Raw genomic sequence first — 4,575 nt, 5'->3', positions numbered from 1 at the left:
TTATCTGTCAATTTGTTATTGCCCTTCTTGTCATTCTTGTGTCATTTTACTCTGCCAATGTTCAATAATGGTAAGCTATGGCAAGCCTCCGTGACGAAGTGGTTAGCACACCGCGCTACGACGCCGGAGGTCCCGGGTTCGAAACCCGACCTGGGCGTGGGTGTTCTTTATGAGTGTCACTTCATCAATTTCATCATATCGTCACTCATCCTCATCTTCGCAATTAGCCAAAAGTGGCAGAAAAGCGAAGTAAAATAAACCAAAGCAATCAATCAACTAATTGTACTCCAATCCGTGCCACTTCATACAATACCTATGGCAGTATTGTTAGCATAGGTTCGAATCCTGTACATTTCACTATGTTTGTTCCTTCATCTAATTCATTTTCACTCCAAGAAGACATGTCTATATTCTCGGCGGAATGCTATGCTATCCTTAAAGCGTTACAACTTGCCCTGCAGTTACGACTCGCTCACTCTTTAATTCTCACGGACGCATTGAGTGTACAGTGGTGGAAAAAAGTTCTTCCCCATAAGACTTTAATGGCAGTAAATAATGCCGGAAGGGTAGGCAACACACATTGCACCATTAGGTGATCGGGTGATTCTGTCTGTCTCAAGAGCAACTCGTCTTTCGTGGAAAAGCCAACAGGCACAGGAAATGTAGGAAAGTCACGTGACTTGTCAGGTGGAATGTTGTTCTTCAGAAATTCGCCTTTTCTCAAGCCAGGTCGCAGAACCGACAAGAGCTACACGTTATATCTCCGAAAATGATTCCCCTAAAAACGTTGAACGAGACGCTAAAACAATTCTTGCCTTAATTACTGTATGTGCCGCAGTAGCACAGTCGTTAGGGCGTTTTATTACCATGCGAGAGATCTGGGTTCGATCCCCGACGGGTGATAATCGGAATTTTGTCCACCTGTTCAAGCTGCTTCGGTGCCCACCCAGCGTCGTATAAAGTGGGTACCTGGAGGAAACTCTGGGGAAGGGGGGGGGGGTAAGGCGGCCAGGAGCGTGGTGCTGATCACATCATTCCCACCTTCGGCCTGATGAAGAAAGCGTTGGGCCCCAACTCCACTAACTCCACACCCCCTATACGCCTTCATGGCTTGGTGCAAAGCACAAGGTAGGACTTTGCTTTTTAATTTACTATACATCCCAATTTTGTCGTAACAAAACTTCCCAATCTCTACGTGGGCTTTCTTCCAAGTTCCGTAGGGATGTGAATAGGCTCCAATATTTCTTGACACAATTCATACATGTTATATTTCCTTATAAGAACAGCAGCCGATATATTTTGTGTGCGTGTGTGTAGGGGGGAGGGGGGTATAATCCAAACATGTGAGGTGATCCTTTTCCCACTACTCACTCCATTCTCAGAAATAAATCTCAATTCCACACACTGAATATGCAGCACTTTCTACATCTTAGCATGCAAATATCTACATAGTAGCAAAGTAATGTGTGGAGAGAGAAAAATTAACGATTTGTAACGGCACTCTGGAAATTTTTTAGTTTATTTTTTTTCAATTTGAACTGACATTCATAACATTCATTAACAATCCCAATTTTGACAAACGAATAGCTTAGTCGTTCTGCTACTTTCAATTCTTCATTATCGTAGTCACCGTAACTCTCTCTCTCTCTCTCTCTCTCATCCTTCCCGATGGCGCTGTAGTAGAGGAGTCGCCTTGTAATCAAGGATTCCCCGGTTCGATACCCGGTGGAGACACAGTGGTTAGGATCCCACTTTAAACTGTAGATGCAGTCTCGATTAACCTCTGGGTGCATAACGTGGACTTAAAATAGCAAATGAAAATAAAAATAAAAATCACCGTAACTCTATACAAAGCCAGAGGATTCATTTTTGAAACCTGTTGAGGCTTAGATGTAGCATTGCATTCGTATCATTAACCATCATCTTCATCGTCGCGATTATCGCAAGAGGTAAAAATGCGACACAAAATAACCCAAACAGAAGCTTGGAATCAATCTGAATTTTGGTTACGTTGGATACGTGGTAGAATTGTTTTAAATATCACTTCCTGTGATGTAATAGGGTTTTTGATTAGAGACCATTTGTATAATACATATCATTGCTGCGAACAATAAGTAGTTTCACGTTCACCACACTCTTCGGTTGTTTAGAAATCGTAAGGAAGAAGGATCTCTGAATTTCCGCTTTCACGTGTCAATGAAACTTTAAAATAAGTTCAGTGTAGGTCACAAAAGAGATTTACATATTGTTATGATATCTTTCAAACACCACGAAATCTAATTCCAATAGAATACGATACTACTCCTTACGTTCCTGTAAATGTTCACCATTAGTCTGGCGAAAAAAAGTAACGAAGATTTCCGTATTTCCTTGAGGAAAGATAAGGCGTCTGCTTGTAGGAAGCAAGCACCAACTGCTTCGATCAATGACCTTCACTGCCAGAGTGACTCACAGCTGGCCTTCCCTCGTTCCAGTGTGCGTATAAAACAGGTATTTTATTTCGTTCGTTCCAATCCACAGTTATATCAAGCTATCATTCTAATATTTTCGTAAAATATGTAGTAAACAAGTTGTATACATTATGGTCTTCCAGTGTGTTGTTGCCTCCTGCTATTTACACGTGGGAGATGGGGGTGTTGTAAACATTTCTGAACCCAAAGGTCGAGCACGAAGGAAAAGTTGTGTAAGCATTGGAGGCAATAACAAGGTAATAGAAGTTGAAGGTTGATTGATTGATTGATTGATTTAGTTTATTTTACTTCGCGTTTTGTGCCTCTTGGCTAATTTGCGAAGATGGGGATGAGTGATGAAATGATGAAATTGATGAATGGACATTCACAAACAACCAAGCCCGACCGGAATTCGAACCCGGGACCCTTTAGAAGTTAAAGGAAATGCTGGAATGAATTATATCAGAAATTGAGTAAAAACTGTTCTCATCACGCATAGGGCTATCAGATCGCTCTTCAGCGGAGAGTAAGACAAATTGTCTCAAAATGTTGGACACGAACGTATTTACTAGGACATCTTAGCATATAACAAGAGTATGACATCTTCAGTTCAAAAATTAATGTTTAAGTGAACGGTTGAGTTCAAAATTCCTCAACTGCTAATTAATAGCACGGCTGTATGTGATTTCAACTTGTGTATGTAAGACAGAACGTTTTTCGTCGATGTGGGGCCAGGAAGAGAAAACAATCCATGAATTCGGGAAGGAAAAAATTCACAATTTCGTAAACAAAGTCTGGAAGTTCTTGTTTATTAATATGTAAAAAACGACTATACACTGGGAAAAAACAGAATTGTGTGCCTTATTTCTCCAATAAGGAGAGTAATTACTTGTTACTTCGAACAAATTACCGACACTTATATCGATAAAACTTCACAAAGTAAGCATTTTTATACATATATCCGGACTTTTCCGGATCTAGAAAATCGTGAAGTAATTTCTGAGCTTTTCCGAACATCCAGTAGCAACTATGCACACTCTTTGATTTAAGCATACTTCTCCAAGGAACCACATTATCTTAGACTCGCCTCAGTTTTTCTGTTTCTCCATCTAATTTGAAGTTACGTGATGCCCAAAATACGTATAAGGCATTTGAGATTTCTTTCAAATTCCTTCCGGAGGCCAGACACAACTATAAAATGTAGGACACGTCCGGAAATAAGAATGATTCTTATAAGTCTTTTTATTTTTTTATTTAGCGTCGTTTTTCTTTCACCTCTTGCTAATCGCGACGACGAGGATGAGTGATATGATGCAATTGATGAAGGGGCACTCACAAAGAACACCCACACGCACGACGGGATTCGAACCCAGGACATCGGACATCGTAGCGCACTGTGCTAACCACTCCGTCACGGACGGAATTCTTATAGCCCTAATCGTTCCTCAAGCATTTTTCCTATCTTTAACTACACACGAAACATAAAGAACAATCTAAATAAACAGGTACCAGTTCACACTCTAACCGTAAAAAAAACATATGCACGCGAAAATGCAAAATAATATTTATTTTTAGGTAGTTGTGATTTATTATTGTATATTAAAGAAATATATTAGTGATAAAATGACGGAATTAGAGGAACATCTCCAATGAAACACTCATGCCTTATGGATATTTGTATTTCTTGCCGAACAAGGTTCCGAGTTGACTTCCGACCAAAATGGGTCCATTGTGTATGTTCATTCATGTCTTTAATGTAATCATAAATCGTCGTCATGAATAATTTAACTTCTGAGGAAGAAAACTGAGGTAATTACTAATAAAAACAATAACAAAACAAATTTGATCTTAAAGCCCTGGCTTTGCGCTACATCTTCCATCACGGGGATCATATGCGTGCGCCCAGGGGGCCCAGGGGGAGAGCAAATGCCCCCCTAATCATGGACGTCTGCAGATTTTTTCCACGAAGAGACAAGCAAGGTATTTTTCCATGGGGCATATTACCCCGATAATTGTGTTGCATTATCGCATTCCTGCATCCTCATTATAATAATTAATGTAAATTATTATGACTGAAATCAAATTATACATGTGAAAACGTACTTTTTGGTTGACATTCGTTTTC

The sequence above is a fragment of the Lepisma saccharinum genome, chromosome 1, assembly GCF_977018435.1.
Source record: "Lepisma saccharinum chromosome 1, izLepSacc3.1, whole genome shotgun sequence".
Classification (NCBI taxonomy): domain Eukaryota; kingdom Metazoa; phylum Arthropoda; class Insecta; order Zygentoma; family Lepismatidae; genus Lepisma; species Lepisma saccharinum.
Note: the sequence above shows the minus strand (reverse complement) of the source record.